Source organism: Grammomys surdaster, unplaced genomic scaffold (genome assembly GCF_004785775.1).
Source record: "Grammomys surdaster isolate TR1022 unplaced genomic scaffold, NIH_TR_1.0 204, whole genome shotgun sequence".
NCBI lineage: Eukaryota > Metazoa > Chordata > Mammalia > Rodentia > Muridae > Grammomys > Grammomys surdaster.
The window spans coordinates 132,702-151,949 of NW_021604649.1; the positions used below are offsets into that span (position 1 = coordinate 132,702).

The 19,248-nt window shown below is 39.8% G+C and overlaps 2 pseudogenes across 1 annotated transcript; one reads left to right on the forward strand and one right to left on the reverse strand.

Annotated features, from left to right (window-relative positions):
- Positions 1–2,818: 2,818 nt before the first annotated feature.
- LOC114624087 lies at positions 2,819–5,148 on the reverse strand (annotated as a pseudogene).
- Positions 5,149–7,137: 1,989 nt separating this feature from the next.
- Positions 7,138–7,736, forward strand: LOC114624089 (annotated as a pseudogene). The gene has a single exon (XR_003711885.1). The product of XR_003711885.1 is annotated as a trafficking protein particle complex subunit 1 pseudogene (transcript).
- Positions 7,737–19,248: the final 11,512 nt, after the last annotated feature.

The following is a 19,248-nucleotide window of genomic DNA, read 5'->3' on the forward strand; positions in this document are numbered from 1 at the left end:
TAATAGAAATGTTTGAAAAGATAGGCAGAGTCAGATCATGTAGCCTTTTACATACCATAGTATGATTTCAGTCTTTGAATTACGACAAGTACAAATCCATTGAAAGGTTTTAAACTGAAGGATAATGTAAGAAGATGGGAACTATAAAGCAATATAGTAGATGTGATGAATGCACTGGAGGACAAGAAGAAAATCAGAGGCGTCAATTTGGAGGCTCTTGTAATTTATGACCCAGATAAGATGATAATGGCTTGGTCTACAGAAGATACAAAAGAGCTGGCAAGAATTAGACAAATTAGACATCCTTTAATGAATTTAATATCAGGGTGGCCTTAAGTAAAAGTTATATTTAGGAGTAATTCTTATGGAACTACAGTCTTCAGATTAAATAGCCCCAATGTCTATGTTGGTTTTAATGGAACATAGCCACTCCAGTTGTTTATGTGTTTCTATGATGTGTATGTGTGTGTGTGTGTGCATGTGAATGTGTGTGTCTGTGTGTGTATGAGTGTGTGTGTGTGTGTGTGTGTGTGTGTGTGTGGTTTAAATTGACATCTTATGTGGTCCAGAAAACCAAAGCTATTTACCGTCTTTTTGCAGAGAACTTTGCTGACCTATGATTGTGTGTTAGATACCTGGCTTGCAAGTCTGAACGGAGTGGTGGTCAGTGAAAGGAGAAGGAAGAAGACAGAGATAGCAAGGAAGACAGGCAAAGCAACATCCTTGGGGAAGAAGAATGGTAACTTAATGGGAACATAAGAAGTGGTCCTCAATCCCAGCACTTGGGAGGCAGAGGCAGGCGGATTTCTGAGTTCGAGGCCAGCCTGGTCTACAGAGTGAGTTCCAGGACAGCCAGGGCTATACAGAGAAACCCTGTCTCGAAAAACCAAAAAAAAAAAAAAAAAGAAGTGGTCCTCATAGAAGCAGGAGGAATCCCAGGATAGGGGTTGGGGGGGGGAGGAAATGGTGAAAGGGGATAATATCTGAAGTGTAAATAAAATATACAATAAAAAGGGGATTTATTCATACATTAAAAAAAAGAAGTGGTCCTAGGAGAGTGAAGTAGAGCTGAAAGGTGAGACAACAACCAGTTGAAGGTGCCAGAGCCAGAATAAGAAGCTGGTAGAAAGGGATGGAGAGATTCCTTTCTGTGTTTACAGCATTTTTCCTGAGTAGCTTACTCAAAGACAGTCATATTGTGAAGCAGTGGGCTAGGACACACCTGGAATCAGAAATCAAACTATAATGTGCTTGGAGTTCTTTGCGCATGCGGAGGCTTGTTTAAAGTAGCACTTGTGTGTGTCGCTCCTTTGCAGTAATGCTGAGAGTCAGGTGCTCCCCTTACAACATTCGTGTAGTTGAAGAAACTGAGGCACAGAATGGTTAATCAACTCACTAGGAAGAAATCGTATAGAATTTGAACACACACATATAATCTACTTCTAATCATTCATCTGAACCCAGATTAAATCAACAAGAAACTGAGCTTGAGTGATAGGGTGCAATCTGGAGAAATTATCAGTGGATGTTCGACTTAGGAACCACAGTTTCACCTTATTAAACGCCCTAAGGTTTGGCATGGTCAGTATTCATGGCATACTGTTTAATAGAGATCTTTGTGATTAGGATAAATATCAGTGAGCATTAGATCTAAGGTGTGTGTGTGTGTGTGTGTGTGTGTGTGTACATCTTCTGAAGAGAAAATTTCTGAATACCAGGTCCCCAGATGCCAATAGTATCCCCTTGGGTATACCAACTACTTAGTTTAGTTCAAGGAATTCCTTTATTCCTCACTTGACAAGTTACTGACATTGGGACACAGCCACCCCATGTACCTGCCCTAGACTGAGATAAACCAAGCCCATTAGCCATCTTCCCCTGCCCCTGCCCCCTGCCCCTCCTATTTTCAGCACTGTTGAGAGGCTGGCCAGCCAAACAGAAAAAAAAAAAAAAAGAAACTCCAAAACAAAGGAAAAACAGGCAAACAAACACAAAGCAGGCCTCTACATGAGAATCTACATTAAATCCCAGCCAGGCACAGTGCACACCTTTAGTCCCAACACTCGGGAGGCACCGGCAGGATGATCTCTGTGGGATTTAGGTCACCTTGGTCTACAGAGTGAGTTCCAGAACAGCCAGGGCTACACAGAGAAAAAAAATAAATCCTTGCTGGTCTGGGTTCCAGAAGGAAAGAATGAACCATTGTGCCATCCTGGTTTTAGGATCATTTACCTAGGTCACCTTTAAGTTCTTTTCAGTTAGGCTTCTGAAATCTCTCTGCTTTGCCTCAGGCTCAGTCTGCCTGGACTGCTGAGTCTCCTTCCTGTCTGCTGATGTCTGATGTGTTTCCACCTAATGTTGATTCCAGTCACCAGGGTTACAAGTTGTTTGGCTTTAGCCTGCATTTTCTTAGGCTGGAGGTTCGCCCCTTTCTGATAGTCTTCCCATCACCCGCTCTTCCTTTAGGTCATCTGCTCTTCGTATTGACCATGAACAAGGGCAAGGCTAAATGGATTCCTTTTCACTTAAGAGAAGCAAAAAACTATGTGGTGGGTAGGTGGGCTCATTGTCACTCTCAGACATACCTGCCTGCCTTCCTGGAAGCCTTGAAGGATCTTTAGACTATTATTAAGCACAGAGCCGAATCCAATCAGTGCAAATTACATATGTAAATCTAAGATTCTGAATCTAGGTCAAAATCACAACCTAGTAGAGTACAGCAGCAGCTTGAAGTTTTTGGGTTTTTTGTTTTGTTTTGTTTTACAAAAAAATTGAGGGCTTTTTTTTTGGTATAATTTAATAAACAGCTTTCTAGCTGTTACTGCTTCTGTCTGAACTTCTTGTGTCTGTGTTTCTGTCCCTCTGAGTCGCTCGTCTTCTTTTTGTTCCTGTTTCTGTTTTTCACGTTTTGTGTTTCATAGTAGTGCACACCGACTTTTTTGGATTGTTGCTGTCGTGCTGCTCTTCTCCGTTCCTTACATGTCAGCATCCTCTGAGTCTTATTTGAAGGTTCTTCCTCCATCTGTGCACTCCATTTCCTTGCCTTTTTGGAGGGTGCTGCATCACTGACCTCTGCAGATGTTTTCTTCTCTTCTTCATATTTTGCAAAAACCTTTTCACTTAAGTCCTTGGAAATTCTAACGGCAGAGAACTTTTTAGCTTTGGCTTTATTTAGAAACTTCTGGTACTTGACAATCTTCTCATCTAGGGCTCCGATCACAGCTTTGGTGTCATTTTCTACTGGTTCTTCCTGAGTGTCTAGGGAACACTCTTCCTCAGCATCCTCTCCTGGCTATCCTGCTCCTGTTCTTCCTCTTCCACAGAGCTTTCCAGATCTTCCAAGTCTGACATCTCCACAGGCACCAGGTCATCCTCAGAAAACTGAGGCCCCACGTTGATTTTGCCAAAGTTCTGGTGAACCAGTGTGAGGATCTGTTGCATCTCTGAGTTTCCATCCTGGGAACAGCCTGCTTCTGGCTCCTTTTCAATGGTAGGGTCTGACCTTTCAACTTCTGTTTCTGTGGTCTCTTCTGGGTTGTTGTGGGTTGTTTTTGTGGAAACTTCCAATAGTGAGAAGGGTGGAAGCTGAGGAGCTGTCAGTAGCTCTGCGTTGGGCGGCTTGACAAAGAAAGGGATCCGGCCTCTCTGCCAGTTGTTGAGAACCATCTTGCTCACAGTCAGCAACTCAGGCTCTCCACCCTTTAGTAACTTCCCAGTGCGGAGAGCTAGCTTCTCGAGAAAATCCTCAGCATTCTCCCAGGACTCAATCTTGTATGTTTTGCTGATATATTCTGGCTTTGCTCGTTCAAGGACAGCACCAATGTGGTCTTGAGGAGCTTTAATTTTTTCAACTTGAACCACTCCTTTGAGCACAAAGTCAATCTCTGAGTCCTCAGATGGGTAAACCACACCAGGGCAGTCAATCAGGAATATATGGCACATCAAGGTAATATTCTGTGGTAATACTGCCACAGAAGCTGAATGAAAGCTCCTTTCCCAAAGGGATTAGTGAGACTCACGTGGAAAGCCAGTGTTGGGTAGTCCTGGGAGAGCACAACAATCCATCGCTTTGTTGCCCAAGTTGGAACAAATGTCACACTTGTTGAGCACAAAGATGAGGTGCTTCCAGGGTTTTTCCTTTTTCAAGTAAGCTTCAATGTGAGGGGAACGTGTGCCCATTGGATCTCTAGCATCAAGAACTTGAACTATAACATCTGATGAGTCTATCACCTTGTAGAGTTCTCCCCATATTCTTTTCGACTGTCCCTTTTTATATATCTCTTCTTGAGCTTCATTTCTAACGCCAGTGTCCTCCATCACCAAATCACAGTCCTTGCCCTGGTCATAGCTCTCAGTAGACATTTCAGCATTTTCTAGAAGGGACTGCATATCACTTGCAAACAAGTTTGGCCACTTTCTCTGTGACTTTGGGCCAAATGTACTTTCAAAACTTTCAGTATCAAGAATGTGGACCTTCGGGGGCTGGAGAGATGGCTCAGCGGTTAAGAGCACTGACTGCTCTTCCAGAGGTCCTGAGTTCAAATCCCAGCAACCACATGGTGGCTCACAACCACCCATAATGAGATTCAATGCCCTCTTCTGGTGTGTCTGAAGACAGCTACTGTGTACTCATAAAATAAATAAATCTTTAAAAAAAAACAAAAACAAAAACAAAACAAAACAAAACAAAAAAAAAGAATGTGGACCTTTGCATTATGAGGCTGGATTCAATCATGCAGAAGAGACGTTGGTAATTTGCTTTGTTTCATGACAACTTTGTATGGATCCTTCATAACTTTCTCCATTTCCTCTTGAAATTTTTGTAATGATACCTGCTTGATCACACGAGTATTTCCAAACCATTTAATATTCGGCTCCACCCGTGCCACTGTGCCAGAAGCCACAGTTGACTGATACTGCAGTGGCTTAATCACTTTACCATGAATGTTCCTGCGATCTTTTTGCCTGTATATATTCAGGCGCCGAATTGTGCCCTGGTCCCTCATATTTTGGCCTCCAGCTCCCTGTACTCAATCTGGGTTGGTGCTGGCCGCCGAGTGGTTGATGGTGCTCTGTCCTTTGTACTTGGGCTTTACCATCCTGCCGACAGTACCGACACTGCTCTGCTACTTGCGAGGTAAACCACTTCAGAACTTCCCAACTAGAAAAGCGCCCTAAGTGAAGCCAAGGGCTTTAATATTAGAATCCACTGTATCTTGGTGTGGCTACCAAAAAGCAATGAGAATGTAGTATGTAGGGTGGCCACAGAAAGAACGATGGTCAGCATGCCTCACATACAGGTATTATGTGGGCTATACTGGGTGGTACATTTTGAAATATAGCTTATATTGATTTATAAACAGAAGCATCCCAGCATCCAGTGTTCTCTGATTGCTTCCTCTATTACTGTAATGATTCCTTGGATCCTAGACCTCTCCACTTCAAAAAGTAGTGAATTAGTCCCAGGCCCAATTCAGAGCCTATAGGAACCGCTTCAGTGTGTCCACTTTAATGTCTATTTCTTAAATGGCATATTATATGTGTTGGGTAACATTTAAATTATCATCCTGTGTCCTGCTGTATTTCACCCCAATGAGAACACACCAGATAAATTTGACAGCAATAATGAGGAAAATCAATGTTTAAAAGCAGCAATAAAACGTAACTTCCTGCTAAATATTTCATAGGCATTAATTTATTTGAGTGTCATTATAACCCCATGAGGCAGAAACATTGCTTCTGTTTATAATAGAGAAAATGAATTTCGGAGAGTTAAAGACTCTCAGCTTCACAGAGTATGGATCAAATCCGTGTTATTCAATTCCATTTATATGATGGTTGCTGCTTAGAAAAATCAATATAGACTTGACACTGATAATTGGTTGCCTAGGGATCAGGCATTGGGGATTAATGGATTATAAGGATGTTTAAGAGGTCTTTTCAGAATTATGCAACATTTTCCAAATTGATTGTATCTGTGGTTGTCTATCTGTGAATAAACTTGCAGCTCTGACTTTGTACTGTTAGCACCTAATTTTCCGACGTCTACCTGAAGGCACGTGTTATCGCTCACATTTACACTGTTTAGACTATAGATGTTTATTTCCTTTTTGAGATAATAATTACAACCTTTATGCCTTCCATTTCCTGCCTCTAAACTCTCCCATCTACCCTTCTCTGCTTTCTTTCAAATTCATGAGCCCTGTTTTCACTGACTGTGATTGTATGCCTTAGTAACTATTAATTAGAAAATACAGTAGGTTTCATTATGGCACTTTCAAACAAAATTTTGTACTGTTAATCCTCTTCCTTCCTGTCTTCCTATTCCCCACTTACCTCCTCCCCATGACCTTTCCCAGTTCCTTTCTTTTAACTTTCATGTGTCGAGTGTGTCCTATTGGCCTCCTGTTCCTCAACAACTCTTTTCCCTCTCATGTGCTTCCATACACATAGACAGACCTTGAGAGCCAGGATCATTTCTTTCTGAATCTGCATCAACTTGATTAGTAAAATAATTACTAGATTGAGTAATTTTACTGCAATTTTCATAACATCTCTTTTCAGCTGAATAAGATTTAATTTTATATATATATATATATATATATATATATATACCACAAGAAACTGAAGCTCGCATATAAGCTAGGTACTCAAGGATACGACATGGCTCTCTGTATGGTTCCCTATGGTGGACATAACATCACATGTGTGACACTCCATCACAGAATACATATCCTCTATCTAGCCTCAAGGACACTACAAATATGCACAATGAAGAACAGAATATTTTTTTAAAGTCAGAGGATGAGTAGATCATATTCTTCAAAGAATGCTAATATCACAAAAGACAGAAGCACTATAGCTATTCTAAATCAAACGAAAATAAAAGTATATGACATCAAAATTCAATACCAGATTCTAAATGTGTTTCTTTGTTGGCAGAAATAAACAGAAAATACTACAAATAACAGTTGATAGCTCTGAGTGGAGTAATAAATGTTCCACATCTAAGGTCAATTATAAACTATATATCAGTGTTTGTTAGCACCGATAACTATAACTGAAGTTGTATGAGAAAAATGTGGAGCTGGCTTTAGAAACCGGAAGTAGCTTGTCACCCTCATTCAGAGCAATTCTGATGACTGTCCACATTCCGGTCCTTTTTGACCGGAATGGAGTATGTCTACACTACAGCGAGTGGCACCGCAAGAAGCAAGCAGGGATCCCTAAGGAAGAGGAGTACAAGCTGTTGTACGTGATGCTCTTCTCCATTCGTTCGTTTGTCAGCAAGATGTCCCCGCCAGACATGAAGGATGGCTTTCTGTCTTTCCAAACTAGCCGGTACAAACTCCATTACTACGAGACTCCCACTGGAATTAAGGTTGTCATGAATACTGACTTGGGCGTGGGCCCTATCCGAGATGTTCTACACCATATCTACAGTGCACTATATGTGGAGTTAGTTGTGAAGAATCCTCTGTGCCCGCTGGGACAAACTGTGCAAAGTGAGCTCTTTCGATCCCGGCTAGACTCCTATGTCCGATCTTTGCCCTTCTTCTCTGCCCAAGCTGGCTAAAACATCTATCTACCTCTGCCCTCAGAAGAACCTAGGACTGCCTGGGCCCCCTTCCACCTACCTGTCTCCAAGAGCTTCAACCTGAAGGCCTACCACCCACCGCCTTCGACAGTTTTATCCCCTGCTTGACTCTGCGAGAAACAATAAACTTTTTGTCACCCCCTGAAAAAAAAATGTGATGTATTCAAGAGTAAAAGGATCAGGGACACATATATCATGCTCTCAAGTTGCTCACTAAAACACAATGATTAGATATGTATATATAGATAATAAATGAATAGAGTGACAGATATAGTAGGCAAACAGTAAAGCAAGTGGGAAAAGCATTAGCAGTGGGTGAATACTAGTAAACTGTATGTACGTGATCTTTATGTAATTCATATTTTATTATGTTCCTATACATCTGAAATTGTATCCATATAAAAGATTAAAACTAGAGCTCATTTTACATTCTCTCCTGCTTACAAGCCCACCCCCTGCTCAATTTTTTGGTGGCTACTAGGGTTTCCAAATAGTGAAGGATGTAACTTGTGGATTTATATGAATTGGTAAATAGTCATGAGAGGTCTTCCAGAATTGATCAGTGAGAATTTCTCATCCACCAAGCACTGGGCTCTATGTGTGTGCTCAGATCCAAGGCAACAGTACAAAGCCTTATGACCTCAGAAGATTGGGAGCTGAGAACAAATGCTATAATTGGAAATGTGCACAGATTCCGGGACAAGTCAGAGAACAGATACCTTATTCAGCTACAGGTGAGGATCAGAAAAAGCAAAGGAATGTGGAGAGGTCAGACAACATTTGCCAGAGAAGACCTTTAACTTACGTCTTATAGGGTTTAGTCTGGCAAGCAATGGGAAGGGGTAACATTCTTGACAGAAAGGAACTAAAAGGTAGAGTATGTGTTAAGAATACATTCTCACAAGTTTGTATGTGTGTGTGTGTGTGTGTGTGTAAACCAACAATTAATAAAAAGAAAAGGCCATGAGTTTGACAGCAAGCAAGGAGGGATATATGGGAGAGTTTGGAGGAAGGAGAGGAAGGGGATAATGGTGTAATTATATCATAATCTCATAAAATGACAGAAATTATTTTTAAATTAGAATACCTTCCAAATAAAACTTGAGCCCCAAATTGCCTACTTATTAACTCTGTCTCAGTTTCTTCCTGGTCACATGGGGCTGATGACAACTCCCATATAGGACAATTACTCATCATTCATTTACAAAAAAAATTGATATATTTAGGCCACAATTTAGCATAGAAAAGGGGCCCAATAAGTATTATTCTGATTCACATCCTTTTCAGGAGACTAAAAGCTTCAATGAGGGTTGTACTGGGTACATGACCGAGAATACAGAGAGAAGGAAAATTGTGATACTAAGCAAATTTGTACTTTATCCCAATGGCATTGCACAGTTTTCATGACTTGCTCTTTATTTGTGCTTTTAAAGGCCCTTCTGGTCTGGAGATGACGCAGGATAAGAACTGGAGGCAGGAAGATAGTGAAGAGGTTGTTTATCTGATGGGTTCAGAATGACGAGAGTCTGACACGGGGTAGTAGAGCATGGTGGTGACTAAGGAGACAACATTCAAAACACGTAATGGAAGCAAAAGTCAAAGCTAAATTCCAGGTGTCTGACGTAAACATCAGCATGGATGTAGGCTTTATCCTCCATGATAGGAATAGATTTTGAAGGTGGGGTATAGGGATAATGAGTTGTAGCTATAGGAGGCTATGGAGAGATGTCTAGTAACAGACAGGATGTATAAGTCAGATTTGCTCTTGTCTAGACTCACAAAGCAAATTTAACCAGGCCTTTAACCAGGTACCTCTAGCTTTATTTCCTCCATTATAAAATAAAAATGATGATCAAAGTGTTCCATAGAAGCGAAAAAACTCAACAGAGTCCAATATATGATACAAATACCGATTATTTCAAGAAGAATTGATGCTGACGGGCATTCTTGAGCCATTTTCAAAGAAATCCCCCTAAAGGTATAAAAGGGGCCCAAATCCATACAACCAGCTCTTTCTGTCCTAACATAGTCTCTTCCCCTCCTAACTCATCTAAACTAAATATAATTGGATCAAAGACTCTAAAATTGGATACAAGACATGAATGTGATCTGGAAGACATCAGAGCTGAAATGAGAGGCTATGGAGGCCAATCACTGAGGTATAAAAGTCAACAGTTCTGGGGGTTGGGGGGTTATGTCACCTTTCTTGAGATTTAACCAAACTAGATACAATGATTACGTGTTGGACTATATCTTTAGGCAACTTTGAATGTCATTTTGCAAAGCACTTGGTTATCATCTATCTTTATGGAGGTAGGTGTAGAAGCAACTAAAAGAAGCCATATAGTAGGCACTTGACCTGTCAGTAGCACAGACTAATTTTTCTCTGCAAATACTTAGAAGCTCATCTGCAAAAAGTACACCATTTCTCCAATGGTCTTACCTCATAACTGCTATAGGATTTCTCACAGCTCTCTAGATTCCTTTCAAGACAACAAATGTATAATTTACCATTCCTACTGCAAAACTGATTCTCTGAGCAGGATGTGTGCTATCTGGGAAGGGACTATACAGTCATTTTAATTTTGTTCACTATGGCAGACATTTAGCCAAGCCTTGCTCTGACCTGTGTTCTCTAATTCATAGCAATACTATGTAACAAGCAGTTGATATATGCCCTCATTACTATAGAGCCGCCTACTGCTATGTCTTCTCTTCTACATAGACTATACACCCTCAAACTGTGACCCAAAATAATTTCCTCCTCCATGTCCTGTCAAGTATTTGCTCATCGTATTTACAAAAATAATAGGAATATATACTCTGTGCTACTGTATGTTAGAAGTATATAACTGATTTAATTTTATAGGGACGTACAGTTAAAAGATCAACTTATGTGGATGTGACCATATCAACAAGCAAAGTAACTAATACAATAAAAACAAATTATTTTTTTGTGGAAGTAAGGAAGACCTCACATCCCTTGGTTTTGAAATAGAAACTTAAGTGCTTCTAATATTTATCTTGCAAGGTTGCTATAGGGACTGGATGAGATTATATATGAAAAGCACATATCTACGACAGTGGTTTTAAAAAGCTTTTTATTGGCTTAGGTATAGATCAGTTGGAAAGTGCTTGCCCAAGGCCCTGGGTTCTATCCTCAGGGCTACAAATATTATTCTTTACCAATATAACCTCTATGTGCAAGGTTCTGATGTCATATAACAGTAATCACATACAAACACTCCTAGTCATAAGGAGTCAACACTAATGGAGGAGTGTGACAAGCAAAAAAAAATAATAATGAAGTGAGTAATATGACTGGCAGCAGTCAATGCTATGGCAACAAATTAGACAGAGTAGGCGGATAGTGAATGTCAGTCAGATGTAGAAATTTCTTTATGGAAAAAAGGGTGGGGGGAGTACAAAAAGAATCATGTTGGCTTACCATTTTAAATGACAAGGAAGTAAAAACTAGAGGGAAAGATTCCAGACAGGATAGTGTGATAATAGGTCTTTGTGAGGAAAGGTGAGGATTTGGATGACAGGAAATAAAGAGGAAAAGACTAATTGACCTCTGACCCCTCAGTATATGCCTTTGGGAGCGTCTCTGAATTTCTACAGTCTCTGAGTCATCCTACTTATTTTTCAGTTCTTTTTTTTTCATGTTTTTTGAAAAGAGCTTTATGGGCTGGAGAGATGGCTCTGTAATTAAGAACCCTGTTGCTCTTGCAGGGGACCTGAGTTTGGTTCCTGGCATTGACATAGCGGCTTACAAGCACCTGTAACTCCAGCTCCAGGGGAACTCTTGACATCTGTAGGTACCAACACATATATGTGTATGCACACACTCACACCCACAAGCACACTGTTGAAAATTAATGTGCTGTTAGATGCATTGTTTGCTTCTTGGTACAGTGACAGCCATCTTCTTGCTCTGTCCTTACACAGAACAGAGGAACTGATGCCTCTCACTTACCTTATATTTATAAAGGCACCAATCCTATTTGTGAAGACTGGACACACCATGCTGTAGAATCCTACCAGTTTGGAGCTCGGAAACCTTTCTCACTAGGAGTTAGGCTTACCATGTGAATTGAGGAGAGGGGCACATGAACGTTCAGTCTCTCTAACATATTGGGTTAAGCATGTTGTGTGAATTAACTTATTTAATTTTCATAGCAACTACAATGTAAATGACACTGTTAGTCCCATTATTCAAGTGAAGGAAGTAAAGCTTTGCTTAGACAATCAAACTAACGTATTTTAGGTCACAGAGTCATTAGTGACAATGAGAGGTGCAAGTATAACATTATTGCTTCCTGTGTCATAAGACAACCAGACAAGAAAAAGAAGGGCCAAGGACTGAGAATCAGGTGAATATGCATAATTGACAGGATGATCATATCTGCCCATTGCGTATCTTTTTTGCTTATTATTTTTATTGTTATTAATTACATTACATCTCAATCATAGCTTCCCCTCCCTTCTCTCCTCCTTGTCCCTACTTTTCACTTTCCCTCCCCACCTCCTTCACCCCTTCTCCCCTTCACCTCAGAAAAGGGGAGGCCTCCTATGGATGTCAACCAGCCTTGACATATCAAGTTGCAGTAATATTCGATGCATACTCTTCTATTGCAGCCCAGTTAGGGGAAAGGGATCAAAAGGCAGGTAATGCAGTCGTAGACAACCCCTGCTCCTGCTTTAGAAGTCCCACTTGAAGGCTCACCTGCACCTGTTACATATGTGCAGAAGGCCTATATCTGTCCCATGCATGCCCCCTGGTTGGCAGTTCAATCTCTATGAGCCCCAATGGCCCAGGTTAGTTGATTCTACAGGTTTCCTTGTGGTGTGCTTGACCCTTCTGGTTACTTCAACCTTCCCCCCTCTCTTTCGCAGGATTCCTCAAACTCCACTTAACATTTGGCTCTGTATCTCTGCATTTGTTTCCATCAGTTGCTGGGTGAAGCCTCTCAGATAAGTTATGCTAGGCTCTTGTCTTCTAGTAGAGCAGAATATCATTAATAGTGTCAGGGGTGGGCTCCTTCTCATGGCATGATCTCAAGCTGGACCACTCACAGGTTGACCTTCCCTCAAATTCTGCTTCATCTTCTACCTATGCACAGCTTGAATGTAAGACAAATTATGGGGCTAAGGTTCCCTGCATTGAGAGTCCTGCCTGGTTACAGGAAATGGCCAGTTCAGATCCCATGTTTCCCATTGTTAGGAGTCTTAAGTAGGGTCACTGTTGTGATGGAATCACAGCTCATGTCTGGACAGACCACACCAGGCCAATGCAGTTCCACATGACAGAGGTTTATTGTAGGGGAAGGGGGCAAAAGGGGGCGACAGAGATGAAGGAAGAAAAGAGAGGAGAGTGAAGGTCAAACGAATCTACCTTTTATTTAGGCTGTGATATAACTGCTCACAGGTAAACTTGGGAGGTAAGCCAGATGGATGCTAGAAATGTATGACGATTGCCATGGCAATAGATACATGGGTCCCTGTTGCCTACCGGTGATGTCACTGTCATCACTGGACCTGCAACTGTAAAGCCAGTTCCTGATATCAACAGTCATCCTCATAGATTCTTCAGAGTTTCAACTGTCCTAGGTTGCTAGCTTGTTCCAGAGATGCCCTCTCCCAATCTAGTTGTCTCTCCCAGTGCTTTCTCCTTCCATCCTCCCCCACCTCATCCCTCCTGTTCCTATCCCCACTCTCTACCCCATCCAGTTCCCCTATTTGCACTCCTATGTCTAATCCATTTCCATTTCTCAGTGAAATTCAAGCATCCCTCATTGGGCTTTCTTTGTTACTTAGTTTCTTTGGGTTGATGGTTTATAGCATAGCTATCATGAGCTTAATGATTAATATCCACTTATAAGTGAGTACAGACTATGATTTTCTGGGTTTGGGTTACCTCACTCAGGCTAATATATTTTAGTTCCATTCATTTGCTTACAAATGTCACAATGTCATTTTATTTAAATGGCTGAGTAATACTCAATTGTGTAAATGTAGAAAATCAAGGTTGTTTCCAGTTTCTGGCTATTATGACTAAAGCTGCTAAGAACGTAATTGAGCAGGTGTCCTTGTGGTATGGTGGAGCTTCTTTGGAATACATGTCCAGGAGTTGTATAGCTGGGTCCTGAGATATAACTATTCCCAATCTTCTGAAAAATAGACAAATTGACTTCCAAAGTAGTTGTGCAAGTTTTCAGTCCCACCAGCAGTGGAGGAGTGTTTCCCCTTGGTCCACATCCTCACCAGTATGTGCTGTCCCTTGAGTTTTATCTTAGCCATTCTGATGGGTATAAGATGGAATCTCAGGGTCATTTTGATTTGCGTTTCCCTGATGGCTAAGGATGTTGAACATCTTTTTAAGTGCTTCTTGGCCATTAGAGATTCCTTTGTTAAGAATTCTCTGTTTAGATCTGTACACTATTTCATTTGGCTATTTGTTTTGTTGATGTCTAGTTTCTTGAGTTCTTTATACATTTTGGAATATTAGCCCTCTGTCAGATGTGGAGTTGGTAAAAATCTTTCCCTATTCTGTAGGCTTCCATTTTGTTCTTTTAACAGTGTCCTTTGTCTTACAGAAGGATTTCAGTTTCATGAGGTCCCATTTATTAGTTGGTCTTGGGGCCTTAGCTATTGGTGTTCTGTTCAGGAAGTTGCCTTCTGTGCCAATATGTTCAAGGCTATTCCCCAGCTTCTCCTCTGTTAGATTTAGTGTATCTAGTTTTATGTTGATCTCTTTGATCCTCTTGGACTTGAGTTTTCAACAGGGTGATAGTTATGGATCTATTTGCATTTTGTACATGCTTTCTTTTTTCCACTTATAATTTTGGTTTCATTTTCAAAAATCCATTGTCCATAGGTTTGTGGATTTACTTCTGGATCTTCAATTTAATTCTATTGCTCAATCTGTCTGTTTTTATACCAATACATGTAGTTTTTATTACTATTATTCTCTACTACAGCTTGAAACTAAAAATTGATACCTCTAGTTCATCCTTTAATTTTACAGGATTGTTTTAGCTATCCTGCAGTTTTTATTTTTCCATGTGAAGTTGAGTATCGTTTATCAAGTTCTGTATAAATTATATTGGAATTTTGATGGGGATCATGTTGAACCTGTAGATTGCTTTTGGTAGGATGGCCATTTTTTATTATGTTTATCCTACTGATCCATGAGCATGGCAGATCTTTCCATCTTCTAATAGCTTCTTCAATTTCTTTCTTCAAAGATTTAAAGTTCTAGTCATACAGGTATTGGTTTGAGTCACACCAAGGTATTTTATGTTATCTGTGGCTATTGTGAAGGGTGTTGTTTTTCTAATTTCTTTCTCAGCCCATCATCCCATTTATGGTTTGTATATAGAAGGGCAACTGTTTTTTTGGTTTTGTTCTTTGAGTTAATTTTGTATCCAGCTACTTTGCTGAAGGTATTTATCAGCTATAGGAGTTCCCTAGTAGAATTTTTGGTGCCACTTACATAGACTATCATATCATCTGAGAACTGCAATACTTTGACTTCTTCCTTTCCAATTTGTACCCCCTTGATGTCCGTTAGTTGTCTTATTGCTCTTGCTAAAATTCCAAGTACTATATTGAATAGATACAGAGAGAGAGTGAGCAGCCTTGTCTTGTTTCTGATTTTAGTGGGATTGCTTTAAGTTTCCCTCCATTTAACTTGATATTGCTGCATATTGTCTTTGTTGTATTTAGCTATGTGTGTGCATCCCTGATCTCTCCAACACGCTTATCATGAATAGATGTTAGTTTTATCAAAGGCTTTTTCAGTATCTAATTAAGTGATCACGTGGGTTTTTTCTTTTAGTTTATTTATATGATAGATTACATTGATGGATTTTCATATGCTGTGTTATCCCTGCATCTCTGCCTATGTGATCATGATGGATGATGCTTTTGATGTGTTCTTGGATTCAGTTTGTGAGTATTTTATTGAGTATTTTTCTATCAATGTTCATAGGGGAGATTGGTCTGAAATTCTCTTTCTTGGTTAAGTCTATATGTAGTTTACATATCAGGGTGATTTTGTCCCCATAAAATGAATTTGGCAGTGTTCCTTCTTGTTTATATTTTGTTGAAGAATTTCAGGAGTACTGGTATTAGCTCTTTTCTGAACATCTGGTAGAATTCTGCACTAGCTATCTTTTTAACTAGAGATAAAATTCTCTCAATTACTTATGTGGCTTACTTACAAGAAATAGTTTAGGGGTCTGAAATTTGAAATTCCTTCTCCAAGTACTTCTCAATTCTTATCACCCATCCAAACACATAATTAAACCTTCCAATTCTGTAAACTATAATTTGATTCATTTCTTAACACAGGATTATTTTATATATTTTTAGAGTTCTTTCTGTGTTGTATTATTTAAGACAACTTCATAATATTTACAACACTGACACTATCTTGCAATTTGCTTCATTTATTTAATATTATAAAGTAAACTCTTTATGGTGCATATTTCATTTTCATATTGGTCTTATATCAAGTTGCTTCACATTAATATTTTCAGTTTCCATTATTAAAAGTAATAATGCCTTTGGACCTATAGATTTTTATTTTCCTTCTACTAAAATCCATCTTTAGAAAAGAATCCCCAGAAGGAAATTGAAGCATCAAAGGGCATGAAAAAATTGATGGAAATTATTAAAATGCCTTCCCAAGGAATCGGAGCTTTTGTGAGTTGCAGTTGTGTTGGTGGAAGCTCATCACAGGTGACACTTTTAGTTTACATATGTTTTCTTTATGCTTTCCTTTAGTCTCAATCTTTATCATTTATATTACATATATACTCAAAATATGCAGAAGGTGTCATGCAAAGAAAAAAATAACAGTGAGGAATGGATTTTAAAATTCCCTTCAGCTATATTTATATCCTGAATCTTCCAGCATGCTGGGATTTCATCTTTTTCAGGTCCACTTTTCTATAATGGGATGACAGATGGAAATGTGCTCAATTAAGGCTCACCTGAGGTAGGAATGTTAGGTGATGGTTCAGTAAGCTTCAGTCATCACTGAGGACCCAGTGGCTCATGTTTCTAGGAAACAGAAGGTAGGCTCTCATTTTGTGGATGGATTAAAAAGCTCCTTAATAGCAAAGTATCCACCTTTGTAAATAACCTAGTACCTATCTCCCTGTCTTAAGTTGCTTTTCTATTGCTGTGAAGAGATGCCATGACAAAGGCAACTTATAAAAGAAAGCATTTAATTGGGGGATTGCTTACAGTTTCAGAGGGTAAGTCCATGACCATCATGTGGGGAGTATGGGAACAGGCAGGCAGGCATGGTGCTGGAGCAGTGCCTGGGTGCTTATACCTCAAATACATAAAGGTAGAAAGAAAGAGCCTAGTGTGGGCTTTGAGGTTTCAAAAGTCCATCCCTAGTGACACAACTTCTCCAACAAGACCAACCTGTTGTTTGCAACCCCTTTGGTATTTGAATGACCCTTTCATAGGGGACACATATCAGATATCCTGCATATCAGGTATTTACATTATTATTCATAGCAGTAGCAAAATTATAGTTATGGAGTAACTATATGGTTGGAGGTGTCACCACAACATGAGCAACTGCACTAAAGAGGCACAGCATTAGGAAGGTTGAGAACCATGGACTTAGAGTTTACTGACTTTTGTAGGTTGAAGGTTTCATAGCTGGGTGACATTGATGATTACATTTCTCCTCTGGTAGCATTCATGTCACCTTACAGTGAGGGTGAGAACTTTTTCCATTTTTGAGAAGTCATTGATCCATTCTAGCTCTGACTCAACTCCCATGTAGAGGAGATGTCACTGAATGCAAGGACTCTAGTAAATAAAGTTAGGTTCCTAGAATGATTTGCATCAAAATCAGACTCCAACCCAGCAAATGAGTGATTCAGAAAATCAGCAACAATTTTCATTTAACTAATCAAGATCCATGATTGAAATGCACCCTGCTCCCAATTAAAATATAACAAGAACCCTCCTCCATCTCCTACTGTGTTTTTGCTTTTATCAAAAATAGATTTTTTTCTCACATAATACATCCTGATTAGTTTCCCTCCCTCTACTCCTCCCAGTTCCATCAGTTCCATCCCCTTTTATCCAATTCTATCCCCTTTCTGTCATTCATTAGAAAGAAAAAGGAAAAAAAGGCTTCTAAAGGACAATAATAAAATTAAGTATAATAAGATAAAAGAAAAACTAACACACTGGAATTAGATTAAACAAAAACAGAAGGAAAAGAACCCAAAAGAAGGCACATGTTCCAAGGTCTCTCTCACTCTTTTCATACTGTCTGTGGGTCTCTATGTTGGCTCACATCTGCTACAGGAGCCAAAGCTTCTCCGTGGATGGCCTAGCAAGGCACTGATGTATAAGTAGAGCAGAATGCCATTAGAAGTCATTTTAATTTTTGTTTTAGACAGTAATATCTAGTTTTATCCTGTGCTATCTAGTCTCTGGTTCTTGATCACTGAAACAGTGTTGGGTATGGGTTCCATCTCCTAGAGTGGGACTTAAGTCAAATCAGATATTGGTTGGTTACACTCACAAGTTTTGTGCCACCATTGCACTAACACACCTTCCAAGCAAGACACCAGTAGGTTTGTGGCTGGCTTGGTGTTTACATTTCTTTGGTAGCCTACAAAGAATCTTCCTGTACCAAAGATCCTAATAGGCAGGGATGAAGGTTCTCTGTGAGCAACAGCTCGATTTTTTTCACATTCAGTAAGGTTTGTAGGTCAACAACAATGGGGCCGGCAATGAGGCCTTCAGCAATGAAGCCTTGCTGTCAGTTTGCAAAGAGCAAACAGTCTGTACACTTGGCAACAGCATAGATTGTTTGGGTGTTCCCATGGAACCTCTTTAGCCAACAACTCAATTAGAATTAGATGTAACTCAATCCTAGAACTAGAAGCTTCATTTGGTGACAAGAGAGGACCATTTGGGGTCCTATCTCTTCCATTATTAGGCAATTTCACTTTGATCAACTTCATATAACATATGTATGTATGTATGTATGTATGTATGTATGTATATTCTGATATGTTAGTTTTCTATACTACCATTCAAATGGCCCATAATTTTAGCTGTCTGTCCCAGTATTATCTCCCTAATCCCATTCTTCCCTCACCCTCTTCACGTGATCCTCCCATTCCAGTCTTTCCCTGCCCCAATCCATTCATTAACTATGTATTCTATTTCCCTAAGGGAGATCTATCTGTCCCCACCTAGTCCCTTACTCCATATGTAACCTCTGTGGCTCTATGAATTGTAGCTTGGTTATCACTAACTTAAAAGGCAAGATCCACATCCAAGTAAATGCATGGATTTGTATTTCTGGGTCTGAGTTACCTCACTCAGGATGATTTTTTTTCTAGTTCCATTCATTTATCTGTGATTTGTATGATTTCATTTTTTAAATTGCTGGGCAATACTCCATTCTTATCTGTTGTTCTGTTGAGGGACATCTAGGCTGTTTCCAATTTCTGGCTATTATGATTAAAACAGCAAGGAACATGGTTGGGCATGTATTCTTATGGTAAGATGAAGCAATCTTTGGGTATATGCCCAGGAGTGGTATAGCTGGATCTTGAGGTAGATTGATTCCCATCTTCCTGAGGAACTGCCATATT